The sequence below is a fragment of the Euprymna scolopes genome, chromosome 42 (assembly GCF_053919585.1).
Source record: "Euprymna scolopes isolate OS-2025 chromosome 42, ASM5391958v1, whole genome shotgun sequence".
Taxonomy (NCBI): Eukaryota; Metazoa; Mollusca; class Cephalopoda; order Sepiida; family Sepiolidae; genus Euprymna; species Euprymna scolopes.
Window position 1 is genome coordinate 348,301 of NC_136523.1, and position 20,294 is coordinate 368,594.

At 34.3% G+C, this 20,294-nt stretch overlaps 1 protein-coding gene and 1 long non-coding RNA gene across 9 annotated transcripts in view; one reads left to right on the plus strand and one right to left on the minus strand.

Moving 5' to 3' along the window:
- Positions 1-5,346, minus strand: part of LOC145266900 (coiled-coil domain-containing protein 125-like) — a 99,809-nt gene extending 94,463 nt beyond the window's left edge. For 6 of the 8 annotated variants that reach the window (XR_013864789.1, XR_013864788.1, XR_013864787.1 and 3 more), the window contains exon 1: positions 4,795-4,859. The gene's annotated coding sequence lies outside the window, so the exon portion shown is untranslated. Of the gene's footprint in view, positions 1-4,794; positions 4,860-5,215 lie in introns of those variants that run through there. The other 2 variants (XM_080122675.1, XM_080122672.1) reach the window with 1 other exon arrangement.
- Positions 5,347-5,502: 156 nt separating this feature from the next.
- The window catches only part of LOC145266902 (uncharacterized), a 35,640-nt gene continuing 20,848 nt past the window's right edge, over positions 5,503-20,294 (plus strand). The window contains exons 1-2 of the long non-coding RNA XR_013864790.1: positions 5,503-6,605; positions 18,178-18,256. This is a non-coding gene — a long non-coding RNA (uncharacterized LOC145266902). The remainder of the gene's footprint in view (positions 6,606-18,177; positions 18,257-20,294) is intronic.

Genomic DNA, 20,294 nt, shown 5'->3' on the forward strand with positions numbered 1-20,294 from the left:
TTCATCGTCCAAAAAGTAAAATTTTATATAAAGGTGCCAAATGCAATATGTTTTACTAATAAAAATGATTCCTCCTCATTTGAAACGATAGAATTAGTGAACCAATGTGAAATTGTCAAATCCAAATAAAAGAGAACCAAAAACCAAAAAGGACATGAGAAGACCAGAATCAAGCATAATGCACACCATCACTGTCCATCCAGCCAGGAGAGGCAAAATGAATACTCAACCACTGCTCCATGAATCCTGAACTTACACATGCATGTGCACACACTGACAACAGCTGCAATAAGTGAATGGCTACTCACTCATATAAGTTTTCATATATGCACACACCGATAAAACAAAGGCAAACCACATAACCTATTATTCACACATGCCTATTAGCACTAATGGTAGCTTCCTTCATGGAATGACTACTCACTCACATAAGTTTTCATATATGCACACACTGATAAAACAAAGGCAAACCACATAACCTATTATTCACACATGCCTATTAGCACTAATGGTAGCTTCCTTCATGGAATGGCTACTCACTCACATAAGTTTTCATATATGCACACACCGATAAAACAAAGGCAAACCACATAACCTATTATCCACACATGCCTATTAGCACTAATGGTAGCTTCCTTCATGGAATGGCTACTCACTCACATAAGTTTTCATATATGCACACACCGATAAAACAAAGGCAAACCACATAACCTATTATTCACACATGCCTATTAGCACTAATGGTAGCTTCCTTCATGGAATGACTACTCACTCACATAAGTTTTCATATATGCACACACTGATAAAACAAAGGCAAACCACATAACCTATTATTCACACATGCCTATTAGCACTAATGGTAGCTTCCTTCATGGAATGGCTACTCACTCACATAAGTTTTCATATATGCACACACCGATAAAACAAAGGCAAACCACATAACCTATTATCCACACATGCCTATTAGCACTAATGGTAGCTTCCTTCATGGAATGGCTACTCACTCACATAAGTTTTCATATATGCACACACCGATAAAACAAAGGCAAACCACATAACCTATTATTCACACATGCCTATTAGCACTAATGGTAGCTTCCTTCATGGAATGACTACTCACTCACATAAGTTTTCATATATGCACACACTGATAAAACAAAGGCAAACCACATAACCTATTATTCACACATGCCTATTAGCACTAATGGTAGCTTCCTTCATGGAATGGCTACTCACTCACATAAGTTTTCATATATGCACACACCGATAAAACAAAGGCAAACCACATAACCTATTATTCACACATGCCTATTAGCACTAATGGTAGCTTCCTTCATGGAATGGCTACTCACTCACATAAGTTTTCATATATGCACACACCGATAAAACAAAGGCAAACCACATAACCTATTATTCACACATGCCTATTAGCACTAATGGTAGCTTCCTTCAGTCTTGACGGACTATGGATACCCACTGTAAGGGTGCCTGCACGTGAAATTTTTGTGGCAAGAGTTCTCCAAGCATACCTTTCCTGCGTCAGTATTGTTAAATACCAGTGGCAAGTGGAGGTTCAGGACGGCTGGAAACAAATGCCAACATAAGCGGAGAGCACATACAGCACTTAGAATTCCCAAATGATCACCCATCTGGTCCTTCACACTAATAAACATATAGACATGCACACTTCTAACAATCACGTCTACTTACGCACTGAGAACATTCTCTGCCAAACATGAGAAGATTAATTTTTCTAAACAAACAATTAGGACTAAAATATGTTTACTGTAAATTTATGTAAACCTTTCTTTTATTTACAATATTTTGTTGGTGAATTTATCACTTGCTGAATTGCAATCTTTCTATTCTTGAAAATTTACAAACAGACTTTCCATGTTTTTTCAGCAAAATTATCAATAACTCTATCAAAATTCACCCCATCGACAAGTTCCCTCTCTATGGAGAGGATTGCCAAGTCTGTAAGCCTTGTCTGGGTTATTGTTGATTTATGAACTTCAGTTTCGAGAAAGAGTGCTCACAACTGGCAACGCTAATAGCTCAGGTAAGGAAAATGTGTAGCAAGATCACAATATTAGGAACAGAATCCCGAAGTATTTCTGTATAAAGTTCAAAAGTTCAAGATGTCTCTTGATTTTGTCTTTTCCTGAAGTTTTCACAAAATACTGTATTCTCTTCTTTCGACAAAGAATTCCTTTTTTTTCTATATCTTCATCAACTTCACCAAGCTGACAATCACAATTATCATTTGGTGGTGTAAGAAAAGTGTATTTACTTACAAGATTGTGAACTTGTTAAAATCTTCAGTCAACCTGTCTATAACAGACAGCATTTCCTGCCTCAACTCAGTATTAAACCCCAGCGCTGGATCAATCAATACATCACTATTCATTCTTTTTTTTTTTTTTTTTTTTTTTTTTTTGCAGACACGACGTTCCATGCTTATCGCCATTTCAGAGCAGAGTTTTTTGACTTGTCTATCGCAATGTCCACCATTTTTTTTTCTATTCAGAATTTTATTGTTGATCCAGCCCTTTTGTTTGAAGATATTTCTGGGCATCATTGATTTCTGGAAGAATAGTTTGGAAATAAAGGAAACGGAAATGACAGTACTGAGTTGAAAATTAAAGATGCATCTGATCTTGTGGTTGCATTTTCTTCTTCTTCCCTAGGCCGTTCCAGGATAATGATGACTTCCAATAATTTCTTATGACAACATTTACAGCGTCTGCTCGTCTACTCCATCTAGTTTCCACATTCCACTTGACACTTAGACTGGTCAACTGAATCAAGATATCTCAGCGATGTGTAGATGCAGAAAAGAACAAGCATGACTGGTCCAGTATGCCAAAAAATGTAACAGAGTGAACCGCTACAGAGGCTGCATATACACAAGCCAGATTTAGTGAATGTTTGTGCATGGCACAAATAGAGCTTTTGGGTTGATTTCAGAGATGCGTTTCTACACACCTGCATTGTCAAATGTCTGACAAATACAATCATTTTGAAATTTCCTTCGCACTTTTATCTTTATCTTGATGAAGCGGAGAGACGACACCTCCACCTTCATTTTATCAATTTTTACATAGCGCCACACCACATTCATCTGGTCCTTGTGAGATACATCAGGAGTGTTATAAAAAAAATTATGCAAAAATGCTTGATTTCTTTGATCTAGTCGATGATTTTCTTTCTCGCCTGCTTTGTCAAAATACCCACAAATTCATTTTGAATAAGAAGTAGCGATTTTATTTCCCAGGTTAACTTTCACCAAATATTCATGGAACACGGGCCATACTTGGCCAATAAATTTACCAATTCTAAAAAATTCCTTTTGGTTTTTTGACCTAAAAAAAAAACAAAATTGTAACAAAGCCATGCATAAAAATTTATGTGCATTTACGGCTGGAGGTTAGTGTTGTTCATCTTGAAAAGTTGTTCCTCTTGAAAAGTTGTTCCTCTTGAAAAGTTGTTCATCTTGAAAAGTTGTTCCTCTTGAAAAGTTGTTCATCTTGAAAAGTTGTTCCTCTTGAAAAGTTGTTCATCTTGAAAAGTTGTTCATCTTGAAAAGTTGTTCATCTTGAAAAGTTGTTCATCTTGAAAAGTTGCTAAATAAATGACGTTCCTGAATTGTTGAGATGAGGATTGGTTATTCGTATTATTTGGATTTATCGACTACTGTTCTCATCTTGAGTGTGATTTTCACAACGTTTCGGTTGATGTAACCTCCGACCTTCTTCAGGTGTATCTTGTTGAACTTAGGAATGTTTCTGTCAAACTCAGGATTCCGTCCAAATTCCCGAGTTCAACAGAAACATTCTCGAATTCAACAAGATACACCTGAAGAAGATTGGAGGTTACATGGACCGAAACGTTGTGAAAATTACACTCAAGATGAGAACAATAGTCCGATGAATCCAAATAATATGAATAATACAAAAAATGTTCCTATCTAAAATGTAAGTTATTGACAAAATATAATTATATCAATAAAAAATTAAAAAAATAGAAAATAAAACATTTAAAGTTTCCCCCCAAAATCCTAACCCTAAGTCCAAGTGGCAAAGTTCCCTCCAAAAATAATTTAACCGTACCACTAACCCTATGTCCGAGTGGCAAAACTCCCTCTTTATAAAATAAACTAATCCTAACAGAAATAGGATTAGTTTATTTTTTAATAAACTAATTAAAGAAATTACATCCACCCCCCCCCACCCCCATTCCATAAACCCTAGAGAGTAGTGATTAATTACTGGCAAACACATCTAATAGATCCTAAATGTAGAAACTTTGCCTACCCACTATAAAAAGTCAAAATATGAAATTTATAATATGTTGTAAAAAAAGAACGAATTGGAGGATTAATTTATACATGAAACTTATTTCCCGCCCTAAATTCTAAAATAATTGTTTTTATTCCTTTTCTTTTTTCTTCTTTTGTCAGGTTTTGTAGAGTCTTCACAAGCACTCGTCTAAAAAAGTAAAATCTTATTTTGCTTTAGAGGTGGGAGCAATTTAGCTGGGGTGTTAGCAGGTTGCCTAGACTTTTAAACTATGAAATAAGCGATAAAATCCTTAGAAAACAACAAATGAAAACAAAAACTTTAGTCCCAAATTCATAAGATTTTCATTGGGTTCTTCATGAAATTTTCTTCCAGAAAAGTTGTGCTTGCTCTTGGTATTGAACAGACGGACAAACATACTGAGCCACACATGTGACACAAGAGAAAGGATGAGGAAAGATAAAACGAGAAATGTAGATAATAACTGACTTACAATTTTGTCGACAAGCGACGTTGACTGCGACGACGTTGGCCGACAGAACGGAACGTGTGGTTATTACGTGAGAGGGGGAAGAGGGGGAAATTGACGGGGGCGGGGACTGGTGGGTTGAGAGAGAGAAAATACAGAGAATGAGAGAAGATGGGGGGGTAGTAAAAGAAAGTGAGATAGAGGGGAAAAGGAAGAGAAAGAAAGCGTTAATGCGAGTGAATGAATGAAAGAAGAGAACAGCAAATATCGCACACTTCTAGTCGCGCGCTCGCGCGGACATAAATCGATCGAACTTTATTGAGAGAGAGAATAGCAGAGAGACCCGACGTTGTCCGGGATTGGATGAGGACCAACAAATTTTCCACCCTCCCATACTCTTATTGTCATTGAAATCACCTATTTTTTAATCAAATCGATTGATTACCTGGAGAAGGTTACATCGACCGAAACGTGAGAATCGAACATCTCAGGGGGTTGAAATTCGGGCATTCTTGAAGAGGATGACATACCAGGTTGGTCCAGGCTGTGTAGACGGGATCTGATGCCAGAGCAGGTAACCGGGCATCGACGAGGTACTGGAACAGGTAGCTGGACGTCGACGGGCACTTATACTGGTTGCTGGAACTGCTGGAACAGGTGCTGCTGCAGTAAAGAGGAGTGGAAGTAGGAGCAAGAACTGGAGTGGCAGGCTGTAAGGGGAGTCTCAGAAGGCAGACAGCAGTGAAAAGTGAAATGTATATCGGATTCAGCTTGAATCGTGTTAAAGGTTTAGTAGTTAATCCTGAAAAGGACTGTTTGGATACTGCTGCTGCTTCCGCTGGCTCCCTCAGCTGCTGAGCTCAACAATTTAACAAAAGCACGTCTTGGTAATCTCCTTAAACTTCTCGGTCGCTGAAAGCTCGCTGGCTTTATGAAAAGATGACCAGGTTACTGGAATGCACTCAGTAAACATTCAAATGATTACAATTAATCCCCAGCCGGATTTCTTACAGTCAAAAATGAGTATTTATTGACTGTATACCTATATAAATCTCGGCCTTTGAATTAATGTTGGATATGCGAAAAAAAAAAAAAAAAAGAAAAAAAAGGGAAATTTGTGTTTTTCTTTGTTGCAGAGATAAGTAAGATTAGTTCTTACTATTTTTATCATACGTGAGCATGTTTTTCAAGTGTGTATCGCTGCCGACAAGCATGTTTGTGATGTTTGTAAGCAAATTGGAGCACGCTGCAACAAGAGCATCAAATCAAAGGTGTTGAGTTCTACATCTATGCTTATTTTGTCACATATTAGGAACCCCACATCAGTTGTGATTAAGTTAGCTAGTATGAATTTTGACAAGGGTCACACTGAGTGAATTGATAACACAGATCTGTAAAACAGATCATTCTCAGGGTTGAATGAAAAACGGATGACGTTATGTTGAGACAGGGGCAGAGGTCAACCACCACAGACAAAACAAACATGACATCATATTTTCAAGCAGAGAGAAAACTAAGGTTTGCAGATGAGTCTCTCGATTGAAGCCATGTGAATGAGTCAACGCCAATAATTTAAGCAGAATGTTATCCAGATTGGCTGCCTGTGCACTTCACCCATTTTGTTAAGTTAGAAAGTTAATTTTAAGGAACTAGCTACAGGAACTAGTCTCTCTCTTCTAAATAAATTCTATCCAAATAAAACCATTTATGAGAACTCAGTGAATGTCTTAGTTAAACAGATGAGACAATTTATGGCCATTCATGAAATGCAGTAAAGAGAAAGAGGAGCGTCAGACAAGGCAATAAAAGACCAGTATAAACAACGTCGCTCACACGTATGTATAACGAATTTCTTTTATTTTGCTATTGAAAATTTTACAGTTTTGCTCTTGGATTTAACAGTGATACACACACATGCAGACAACTTTGTTTTATTATATAGAGATATAATAATTTTCATTTTGATTCAAAGTCGAAATGGGTCATCGATTACAAGAGGTCCTAAAGGAGGCATACAATTTAATTGAAAAGAATTTACTGTATACGATTTATTGAACACATGTTGCTAATTTTAAGGTATTTTATAATAGCGTTGATGTGTACATCAATACGATAGATCCAATAGTATTTGATCTCGACATTACTGATTCATATCTGATGGTTCATATCTATTGGACCAATTGGGTACTTCCAGAGAAAGAAAGAAATCATGGAGAGAATGAAGTATAAATCTCGCGGATAAAATTAGTATTTTATTTGTTACGTGTTTGTACGAAAGAATATCATCAACTCACAGTTTATGTGGGTCAATGATAAAACAGGTGTTAATTTTGAAGTAGTTCATAGCATTTACAAAGAATGGAGAGAGAGGGGGGAGTAGAGAGTTAGACAAAGAGAGGAAGAATAAAGAGAGGGAGAGAAGGGAAACGAGACAGAGAAGGGGAGAAGAAGGAGGAAAGAGAGAGAAATTGAGAGAGGGGGGGGGTAAGGAGAGATAGAAAAAAGTATTAGGTTGGTGCAAAAATAGTATCGTTTTTGACGTTCTACTTCATGTCAAAAAACAACATTATTTTTGCACTAACCTAATATATACACGTGGATGCGTGGGGGCGGGTAGACCTGTTAGTATGAGCTTACAATTTTTAATGGCCGACTTCTCTTGGCTTTTTAGTTGAGAGCAGTGTATTATCTGTCTTGATAGCTTTGTGTCCATTTTATTTTTTTAGATAAAACTTTTATATACATTTTTGATCTGTTCTGATATTGCACTTCATATGTTCTGTTCTCGGTCATTGAAGGAGAAATCCTTCTAGACTGAAGCAATTTTCATTTTTGTCCCAATATAGAGCGCCTCTTTTTGGGGAGCTGAATGCTCGACTCAAAAAACGGTTCTTAAATTTTGCTGTTTTTTGTTCGTTTTAAGCTTTTTTCCCCCCATTGCTGGTACTATAGGTGATTTTAGACAACCAGTAAAATTAAAATGTATAGATTATAAAATTAAAATGTACAGATTATAAAATGAAAATGTATAGATTATAAAATTAAAATGTATAGATTATAAAATTAAAATGTATAGATCATAAAATTAAAATGTATAGATTATAAAATGCAAATGTACAGATTATAAAATAAAAATGTATAGATTATAAAATGAAAATGTATAGATTATAAAATTAAAATGTATAGATTATAAAATGAAAATGTATAGATTATAAAATTAAAATGTATAGATTATAAAATGAAAATGTATAGATTATAAAATGCAAATGTACAGATTATAAAATAAAAATGTATAGATTATAAAATGAAAATGTATAGATTATAAAATTAAAATGTATAGATTATAAAATTAAAATGTATAGATTATAAAATGAAAATGTATAGATTATAAAATTAAAATGTATAGATTATAAAATTAAAATGTATAGATTATAAAATGAAAATGTATAGATTATAAAATTAAAATGTATAGATTATAAAATGAAAATGTATAGATTATAAAATTAAAATGTATAGATTATAAAATAAAAATGTATAGATTATAAAATGAAAATGTAAAGATTATAAAATTAAAATGTATAGAATATAAAATTAAAATGTATAGATTATAAAATGAAAATGTATAGATTATAAAATTAAAATGTACAGATTGCAAAATAAAAATGTATAGATTATAAAATTAAAATGTATAGATTATAAAATTAAAATGTATAGATTATAAAATTAAAATGTATAGATTATAAAATTAAAATGTATAGATTATAAAATTAAAATGTATAAATTATAAAATTAAAATGTATAGATTATAAAATGAAAATGTATAGATTATAAAATGAAAATGTATAGATTATAAAATGAAAATGTATAGATTATAAAATTAAAATGTATAGATTATAAAATTAAAATGTATGGATTATTAAATTAAAATGTATAGATTATAAAATGAAAATGTATAGATTATAAAATGAAAATGTATAGATTATAAAATTAAAATGTATAGATTATAAAATGAAAATGTATAGATTATAAAATGAAAATGTATAGATTATAAAATGAAAATGTATAGATTATAAAATTAAAATGTATAGATTATAAAATTAAAATGTATAGATTATAAAATTAAAATGTATAGATTATGAAATTAAAATGTATAGATTATAAAATTAAAATGTATAGATTATAAAATTAAAATGTATAGATTATAAAATTAAAATGTATAGATTATAAAATTAAAATGTGTAGATTATAAAATGAAAATGTGTACATTATAAAATTAAAATGTATAGATTATAAAATAAAAATGTATAGATTATAAAATGAAAATGTATAGATTATAAAATGAAAATGTATAGATTATAAAATGAAAATGTATAGATTATAAAATTAAAATGTATAGATTATAAAATTAAAATGTATAGATTATAAAATTAAAATGTATAGATTATAAAATTAAAAGGTATGGATTATAAAATTAAAATGTATAGATTATAAAATTAAAATGTATAGATTATAAAATTAAAATGTACAGATTATAAAAACAAATTAAGATAATCATAAAGCGCTGGAAAAAAAATGGCACAGGTAAATTAGCACAGGTAAAAATAACACGAATGAGAAATATAGATGAAAATGTCACACTAAGTTTATCAAAAAACATGAAGAGATTTGTCAAATTAAAAAGAAAATTATATTTAATTTAAAAAGTAGATGAAAATCCAAGCGTGGTGTAGTCGCATGCACGCCAGTGATTTTTCGTCAGCCAGAGAAAAGCTTGTAATGCAACATTTGTTTTTTTTATAAATATCATAAAAAATATTTGTGACATGTTATTTGTGGTGTGTGCGTGTTGTAAAAAGTCATCGGCACTCGAACTCAAAACTGATAGGAAACGAAAAAGTGACATATGCAAATTAAGATGTGGTCAAATTTGGGCATATAAAAAGCTAGTATTTCTTTAATCGGTGAGGACGTTTTTCGTTGACTCGGAGTCATTTAAACGTACGGTGAATTTGCATGTCAGTGAGAAGAAAAAACGATGGATTTTTTACAAAATTCGAAATAGGAAAAGGAAAAGGATTGCCGTGCTGAAACATTGCAAGCCAAAGGAAAACTTTCTTTTTGCATAAACATTTAATGATATTTAGCAGTTCAAAGGAAAACTTTGTTTTTGCATGAACATTTAATGATATTTAGCAGTTCAAAGAAAACCTTTGTTTTTGCATGAACATTTAATGATATTTAGCAGTTCAAAAGAAAACTTTGTTTTTGCATGAACATTTAATGATATTTAGCAGTTCAAAGGAAAACTTTGTTTTTTGCATGAACATTTAATGATATTTAGCAGTTCAAAGGAAAACTTTGTTTTTGCATGAATATTTAATGATATTTAGCAGTTCAAAAAAAAACTTTGTTTTTGCATGAACATTTAATGATATTTAGCTGTTCAAAGGAAAACTTTAACTTCAATACTTCAAGCTATTTCGGTGGTTAGTATGGCGAAGATATGACTAAGCAGCAACATGGTGAAGCTGTTTACCCGCGAGGGAGACGTAGTGGCATGGTTGAAGAAGTTACGGTTGGTAGCGAGACTTCAAAAGATAGATGATGTGGCAAACCTACTGCCATTGTATCTGGAGGAGGGTGCATTGGAGACTTGAAGATGGGCGAGATTAACTAACTCGATGTGAAGTGGATAGAAACTCTATTAAAGGAGGCATCCATGGATGGTGCATTCACAGCCTATAGGAAGTTAACCATGGTGAAATGGGTTGGTGAGCAGGTGGACGTTTATGTGAACAATATCAGACGATTGGTTGGACTGGCTGGTTTCGAGGGAGTCGGACTAGAAAAACTTGCCAACTGGTTTTTGTCATGGGGTTCCCCGATGCCATTTCCATGGAACTCCAGGAGGCACCAAAAATTGAGACCCTAACCATGGGACCCTAACCAAAGGTACTGATGTTAACCAGGGACCAAAGTGGTTGCAATCGTGAGTCCATCTATTGGTAAAGCTGCTGTTTGTAGCGGGAATAGCCCTGGCACAGGAGTAAACTGGTACAGATGCAGCCGCAAGGGTCACATAGTGAGAGATTACCAAAGATGTGGAATCCATTGCTACAAATGCGGCAAGGTTGGACACTGGGCCCAAGACTGTTTCAGAAAATGAACAAGGAGACGAGGCATCAGCACCAGCCTACTCCCCCATCAAGATGTAAATTCAGCACTCCTGGAGATTGGCGTCTACGTTGATGGAATGCATTGACACAGGATGCTCACATACAATACTAGATGTGAATCGATGTCTATCCTGGTAGGCAACAAAAGTGGACATCTTGATTATTGGAGGCTCATTCTGCTCGTGCTGCAGAAGAGGAGTAGTCACTTTCAACAAACGACATTGACTATGTTAGGATCGATGCTCTAGTGGTGCACTGTAAACCACTGGGATTTGATCTGTTGTGAGGGATCGATGCTATAAAAGCATTGGAAGGCATCACTGTTGGACTTACAGGTGCAGCATCATCAGTGTCAAGAAAGTCTCCACGTGTGCGACTATTTCCATCAGTGAACCTAACTTTACTGCTATGTTTGACCATCAGAAACGAACATGGATAGTGGCATGGAAATAGGCAGATAACTGTCCACCTGCAGGATTGCATAATGGAGTGCCAGAATATCAAGTGGCTGCAGAACTTCGACCAGATTATGATCAAGAACTTTGTACATAGATGGACAAGGGTGTATTTTTAACATGAATAAAAGATTTAATATCTCAAAGTGTAGTATCTGTTCCGGCAGATACTGCAAGCAAAGACCATATGTGGGGGTAACCCCATATATCTGAACTTGGTCAATGTAGGGGCAACCCTTCATACGAACAGTTACTATCCAGCTCCCATTTCCCACCTCTCGGGAGCTTGTCCCCCTTTTCCCTCCCCCCCTTCCTCTCTCTCCACATTAAAAACGGCCTTGTGCCTAATTTGCTCAGTGGGGAAGCAAATAAATACATACTGCAAGCAAAGACCATATGTGGGGGAAACCCCACATATAAGATCTTGATCAATGTAGGGGAAACCCTTCATACCAATTGTCACTATCCAGCTCCCCTACTCCCCGGGGAGTTGGTCCCCATTTCCCCTTCACTCCTCACTTTAAAAATCGGCCTTGTGCCTAATTTGCTCAGTGGGGGAGCAAATAAATACCTCAAAGTGTAGTATCTGTTCCGGCAGATACTGCAAGCAAAGACCCTATGTGGGGGCGACCCCACAGATAAGACCTTGGTCAATGTAGGGGCAACCCTTCATACCAATTGTCACTATCCAGCTCCCGTACTCCCCAGGGAGTTGGTCACCATTTCCCCTTCACTCCTCACATTAAAAATTGGCCTTGTGCCTAATTTGCTCGGTGGGGGAGCAAATAAATACCATCTGTTCTTCAGATGCTGCACTTTAATTTCTTGTTCTCTGTCAGTGGAGGAGAAATCCTTCACGACTGAGACAATTTATATTTTTGTTCCTTTTCTCCACATTAAAAAACGACCCTGGTGTCTAATTCTGTCCCGTGCGGAGGCATTGTAAATAGGAACTACAACTTACTACATTGTGCACACTTGCATTCTGACTCTCAAACTTTTCCATTCACACGAATTTTGTTAAGTATATTAGTAGTAGCAATAATAGCAGCAGTAATGGTAGCAGTCTTGTTAACACCGATTAATTATTTACAAGTGGATTGAAAACTATCCATTCCTTCATATTATTTCTTGTTTCTCTCTGTGTCTTCCTGTGCTAAAGGTAATAAACGTTTTTGTTACTGACTACACCAACTAGTAGTAGTAGTAGTAGTAGTAGTAGTAGTAGTAGTAGTAATTTTACTGTTAAACTAAAAACTATTCATTCTTTAACCTATTTTTTTATTTCTTAATATGTTTCCTGTATGCAAAGTAATAACCTTTATCGTTAAGCATTCCTGGCTTTAATATTCATTTTCACATGGTATGATCTGACACAAAAGGGTTGCTATTGAATACCTTCTTAACCATCAAATCCTTTCTCTCTCATAGATTTATAAAAAATGAATTGCTGATTTTACATAAAAGTAAGACAGTTCGCTACTGGGCCAGGAAACCCGGGTTCAATTCTTTGTCAAGTCATGCCAAAAGCGTAAAAAAAATGGTACATAATGCGCCTTTGCTAAACACGTAGCATTATAAGGGGAGGATCAAGTGGAGTAATCCTAATAATGGAGTGACACCTTAGTGTAGAAGCTGATGAAAAAGGAGTCTTACAGGCTATAGTCGGCCAACAAGCCTTATCTTGATGGATAGAAAGAAGTCTGAAGCACGTAACATCAATGAAGACTCTGCTGGTTAGAAGTATTTATTTACTTCTCCTCCAGGGGATCACATGGTTAGATGTGGTTTTGAAAAGCCAGTAGATTAGAAGTGTTCTTTGGCCTACAAAAATGCCTGAGCAGCCATGTTGGCATTCCTCAATAGGAGTGGTTCTGGTGATTAACAATAAATTAATACTTTCTCAAAGAAAAGATAAAGCCTGGGAAGGTGGACCTCCTAGGATGGAACAGAACTATACCTCAACCTGACAACAACACAGCCACTGTTAAACTGTGAAGGATGTAAATCTCAACTGGTATAAACAAAATCTACAGAAGATAAGTGCATGAGACGGATTCTCTTTGTCTCGACACACATTTTAATTTGCATATTTTTTCTGCCATGAAAATACTGTGAACTAAAAACAAGCGAAATCAGTTAGAGTTGCGACAAGTAAAAACGAACCATTTCAAAAATGCGTAGATAATTGTGTTCGTCATCAACTCTTATAGATTTGCCAATGTATAATGTATACATCTGCTTTACAACCATTAACTAATATGACTGCTGTACCACAGACGACCATAAATAAAAGCATGCAGATTCTGGGAAACATTGAATACTTTGTTTTCTGAAGTCCACTCGTAACAGCTGGCCAAAATGCGAATCACATGCACGCATACACACATGCACGCATACACACACGACAATAAAGATGTGCGTCCTTTTTGTACTTCAATGCTTTTGCAGAATAGTCGGATTTGAAACAAATTATTGCATCCTCCCTTGGGTTCTTATTTCTAAATATTCCAGGAAATCAGAAACAATCCATGTGTCGAGAGGGTTATCATTAGGAGCATGCGCTAGACAACATTTTGACCTCCATCGCCGTCAAACTTATAACAGCATATAAGTTATCACGATTTTAACTTAGAAATGTTGCCTATAATCTTCGGAGGGGTTGTGTCAATTATCGCTGCATTTAAACAGAGTTCGCATGACAATGTCTACCTGGAGAAAGGTAAAGATGATATCTTTAGATAAAAAAAAAAAACCCATTCACATAATCCTTTTTTTTTTTTGAAGCTCATAATGTATACAAGTCGACATCAATTTAAATTACAAAGGCAAGCAATAGAAGAAAAAAATGAAGCCGTTAACAGTCAATTTCAAGATTGTTCATGCAATGTAGATATATAAACACACTAAAGCCTATTCACTTGAGGAATTTCGTAATTTCTCATCTTTTTTCTATGTTGCCACTTGCTTGTTGATAACTGAGTCCAAAATCATTTGATAGGTGTGGACTGACTGACGAATGCCCAAAAAAATGGTTGCTTTTATCTTTGGCGCTAGAGTTGGTTAGCTTTTCTTTTCATCTAACCTGATTGGCCACTGGTCTTCCTTTATTAGAATGCTCTGCTGTTACCTGTTTTGGGTGGTAACGCTCTTGGATCGTCACAAAATGCATTTTAAAAACACTGTTACATACTTACATGTCATGTCGAACTTAGTATGAATTCCAAAAATTATGAAAAAAAGATCCAGTAGAAAAATAATTGCAAGTAAAAATAAAATTTAACAAATTATCGAATTTTGAATTTATTTTAAACATATTTTTGCCAATAATTAGAGATCCTCGCTCAATTTAGTTTCTATACCACTGAACCTTTGCCATGATCGTCTGCTTTGTGGAACACTATTTCTATCATTCTGAAGCAGATGTCAAAATACCAACGTCGTATGTACGACATGAAAATATCCCCATCATTCCAGTAATTATAGGAGCAACTGAACTATGAAAAGAAACTACCTGGCAAATATACGCCGCGAATCAAGTGTGGAAAAGGTACAAACAATTACGCTTAAAGAAACGGTTAGAATATTAAAAAGATCTCTCATTTGGAATTATGAGATAGCAGATGAGTGTTTGCTAGGATCCTCAGCTAGAGCAAAATGATAAGGAATTTTTTTTTAAATAAACGTAATTTAAAATTGAAGCACACAAACAAAATTCATTAAAAACATTTTTTTAAATAAACGGAATTTAAAATTGAAGCACACAAACAAAATTCATTAAAATTTTTTTTTAAATAAACGGAATTTAAAATTGAAGCACGCAAACAAAATTCATTAAAAAAATTTTTTAAATAAACGGAATTTAAAATTGAAGCACACAAACAAAATTTATTAAATTTTTTTTTAAATAAACGTAATTTTTAATTGAAGCACACAAACAAAATTCATTAAAATATTTTTTTTAAATAAACGGAATTTAAAATTGAAGCACACAAACAAAATTTATTAAAAAAAATTTTTTAAATAAACGGAATTTAAAATTGAAGTACACAAAAAAATTAATGAAAAAATTTTTTTTTATCAAACAGAATTTAAAATCGAAGCACACAAACAAAATTCATTAAAAAAATTTTAAATGCAAAACAGGTTTCAATTTAAACCTGAAATATTTAGTAAGTTTAAGTAGAAGAATCTATGAAAAGACATGCAGAAAATTGTTTTACAAAAATCAGAAATTAAAATTTTTCCCTTTAAGATGAAGGTCAATGAGGATATTGAATTGAAGAGGATGTCATTGTACTTTCCCTCAAAACCCTGCAGCATCAGTGGAAGAAATAATAATGAAGCTTTCTTCAAACTGTTCAACTGTGATGCTATGCTACCCTATAAATATGTTAGGAAGCAGAAAAACGATAACGAAAAAGGAAATGATTGCTTAGAAGAACAAAAGGAAGTGAGGCGAGTAGAAAGAAAATAGCAGGGGAGAGGGGTCACGAAGGCACACAAAGGTCATCTGAAATAGGATTGTTAATCACGATGTGGTTCCTGTTAGTTTATGGACTGTTTTACAAGGAGGAGGGGGCGACTTTTATGGACAGTCTTAAGAGGAAGAGTGGTGACAACAGTTTATAGTTGGGAATAATAGACTGACAGTTGGCAGCTCAGAGGTACCCCCCCCTGCCGTAGAGAGAGAGAGAGAGATATGAGATGAGAGAGATTGAAGTTGGATAAGAGTAGATCAGGCAAAAAAAAAATCACAAGAGACCAATATGATCAGACATCTAACAACAGACATTTATGATTTCTTTTTCTACACCACATAACTGCATCACACACACACACACACACACACACACACGAGTTATATCAAAACTCGCCTTACATTGTTTTATCATAGTGCAACCACAAAGGTTATCATCGGATCATACAACTACATCTTCAACTTAACCTTGGGAACAGGATGCCTCGTGAATTTGTCTGAAGATCTGAACTCACAATTTATGGTTGCTGCAAGACAATTCTTTGGCAAAGTTACCTCCTTGTATGTGAACTAGTTTGGGTGTCGATAACTCAACTATGCAACAGGTTGTATCGATTACATTGTATAAATTGCAGACCTAACCACATATTTCCACGCAAACATGCACACACTTAAACTTAGTTTAGTCTTATTTTTCATAATTTGAATTCACTGCCAATAATTGAATTTAGAAATGCAAACATTTTTTCTATTTGTGTTAATATTTTAAAATTGATTTTCTAGAAAATGAAATAAAGATAAAAATTGTAGAAAGTTTTTTGTTGAGGATAAAATTACATTAATTTATTATAAAATTATAAATTGTTTTTTTTTTAATTTTTTTGTTTCTCTTTTTAGTTTAATTAGTTTTCAAATATTCTCCCCCCCCATCCACCCACTAAGAGAAAACCGTGAATTGTTTATGAGTTCCTTAAGTATCATTGAAGTGTTCATTTAAGGACTTTTCCTGACTTTTGAAGTAAAACAGTGAAGAGTAACAAAAATTATGGATTATTCCAATGGATCGTTTTTGTTTTGTGTTTGTGTTTGCTTTTGTTACATTTCAGAGCCAGAATTGATTTGGTCTAGTGGAGTATCCAACTTATTGTTATTGCTGTAGCATCACAACAAAATATCACTTCTCACATGACTCAGCTTTGAATAATTTAATATTTGAATATTTTTTCAGAGTTTTTTCTAAGGTGAATTGTTTTTATGTCAGCATTTCCTGATAAATCTCTGTACAAAAAGGCTGAAAGCACTTAAACTTATTATAAGTGTGTATATACAAAAACACAAATGAGGAGTGTGCGTATTACTAATGGTGATTTAGTATTTGTTTGTCTGAAGCCGAGCTATACTTTTTCTATTACTGATGTACTATTTTTCAATGGTCAATTCCTGAGGCAAAGGATGGTGTAGTATGTGTCTATTATCATGAGACTGTACACCAAGGCATTACCTCCTCCTTTTTTTGCCCCATCCTGTTCTGTGGTAATGATAATATCCTCTTAGGCATTACTTCCTCCTTTTTGGAGGTGGAGGGATAGTGTAATACATATTGTGGTCATGATAATATCCTCCTAGGAGTTACCTCCTCTTTGGGAAGGGAGCAATATAGTATATGTTTGTTCATCACGCTACAACCCTCCAAGGTTATTTTAGCAATAATGTAGTATTTACTCCATGGTCATGATTCCAGACATTACTCCTCTTTCATGAAGAGAGTCAGTAATGTAGTATCCTCTCAGGTATTATCTCCTCTTTTTTAGGGGATAGTAATGTATCTGTTATGTATCATTATTCCATCCTTCAAGGAATTACTTTCTCCTGGGGGGAGGGCGTACTTTAGCATCAATTCTTTGCTCAGGATATCATCTTTCCAGTCATTAAATCCTCCCTTTTTTAGAATGGGCATAGTATAGTATTGGCTTTGTTGTTATGATAATATCATCCCAGGAATTACCGCCTTTTTTGAGCAAATCATCCTACTAGGCATTACCCCTTCCTTTGGAGGGGGCAGTGTAGTATATGTTCGTTTGTCATGATAACATCCTTCCAGGTCAGCAAAAATATAGTGCAGCTTTATAAATATTGTCAGAGGCTATGGAGTCATGCATGCTGAGTTTGAATTTCTTTTAATCTATTGTGATTGTTTATGCGTGAATACTGTTTGAAAACAAATTAATTCTGTTGTGCTTAAATGAATTTTAACACAGATGTATAAAACTATGATGATATATCTTGTTATTTTCAGTGGCGACAAACAAGATGGGTGAATGACAATTGTGTTGAAAAACATGGGAATTGATGAAGTCAATCTCTAAAACTCAATGGTTAGTCAACTCCTAGTCTTAATTTTGGCTAGTTTATATAACGGTTTTGGATGCCCACACATCCACCTGTAAATATTTTTTCTTAGTTAATCAAATGTGTTTCATACGTTTTGACCAAGTGCATGTCTGTGTCAAGTAGATTTTATTAATTCTTGCCTGGTACCATTTCCGATACATTAGACTTGATATTTAACAACAACGCTATTTCCTCCTTTTTCTAATTATGAGTAATACAACTTGTGTTCAATGAATAGTATACAACAAATTGCTTAAAAAATTAATGTTTTGTGCTTCTGTAGTAAACAAAACTGGATCATGATATTGCTTGTACTCTGATTCCCATGGGACATCAAGTAGAACTTACAGAAAGCCAATAATTAACTAACCTTTAACTGACAAACAGACCAATAACTTCAAAATGTAACTAAATCCCAGTGACTTTACAATGATTGAACAGGTGAAATACACCTGTTTATATAAAGGTTAAAATGTCATTGACAACCAGCAAAACAAATCATTTGCATAACACCTACTTCTCGAATTACTCAAAGAAAATGCTTTAAGTGGCATCTATATATCTGTCTGGAATGTTACCAAACTTATCAAGAACTTTGAATTCAGCAAAACAACAGTTCTTGACAGCATTCCAATCTGTTAATTTAACTATCAGGCCAATGCAAAAGGTTTTGCCGTTTTGTAGGAGCATTTTAAAACGATTGTAATTTATTTCATGCATATTGTTATTACTTAAACGTATCACCATGATTCATTTCTAAGTTTTTTCTTTCAAATTATTAAGGCATCATTCAAACATTTTCAGATCAACCTGTAACATTCTCACCCATGTTGATCTGAAAATGTTTGAATAGTCAACAGAAAAGAAGTTATCTTTCATCACGATTCACTAAAAATTTTCCTATGGAGTATTTGGAAATGTATTCGCTATCATTAAAATCTTTCTCCCTGATAAAAGTTAGTGTTGATGAGCAAAAGTCTGGCACACATAGGACCAATTCCATCATGCCTCAAGATTGCATTCTAAGCCCAACCCTCTTACTAATCTTCATTATTTTCTGAAATCATTTGCTGACATCTATGCACAAGACAACTGTCTATGGCATGACTCTGAAGAGCAATGGTGATCAAGATCTTGCTGATTCTTTTTCTTCTGGCCTCAAGTGGTTTGTAATCATCTCTCCTTTTACCACCAACACTCAAATCTCTTCAGTTAAAATGGATGACTTTAGCTTTGAAGAAGCTCCTTGATTTCATAAGCTCTTATGACCGACTTTTGCTTTAAACCTGGAATGGAAAACTTACATGAGTTGCCAAAGTCACTAGAACAATGGTTGGATCATTCCAGCACTCCAGAAAGTACCTGACTTCTGATACAATCCTCTAACTCTATAAAAGTCAGATGAATAGGAAGATGGAGTACTGTTACCACATTTAGGGAGGTGCCACTCAGAGTATTCTTTCCTATCTGGACAGATTACAAAATCAAGTTCGTAGTACAATAGAGGATCATCTCTTCCCTACATTCCGTTTCTTACAGATCTTTTGTCCATCTCACCCATTAAAAATTATGTTTTTAATAGTAAAAAACATTACAAATTTTTTAGTGAAAATAATTCAATTAAATGCTGAATACTTTTTATGGATTAAAAAGAAAAAGTCACTTAAAACATATGTAATACTTTTTTATATTATCATTTTTTTTTTTGTACAAAGGAGTCACCATTTATCAAGGCTTTGAGGCCACTCGAGGGTAAGGGTTAATGAGTGTATGGTAGTCAATGGGTCAATATCGTTAATAATGGAAATTTGGTAAATGGGATTCCTTAAGGGGATGGCTTATCGAGAATTATTCATGCTGGTCTTGAAGACGACCATATTGTAGTCAGCAGGAAAGCAGGGAAACGAAAGAGAGCTCCACAGGTGTGCATTTCTAAGAAAGAAGCTTTGTTCACAAAACCTACGTTTATGTTTAGGCACAGATAAAGATTGGGGGAAATTATTGATAGTGTTTTCAGCTATT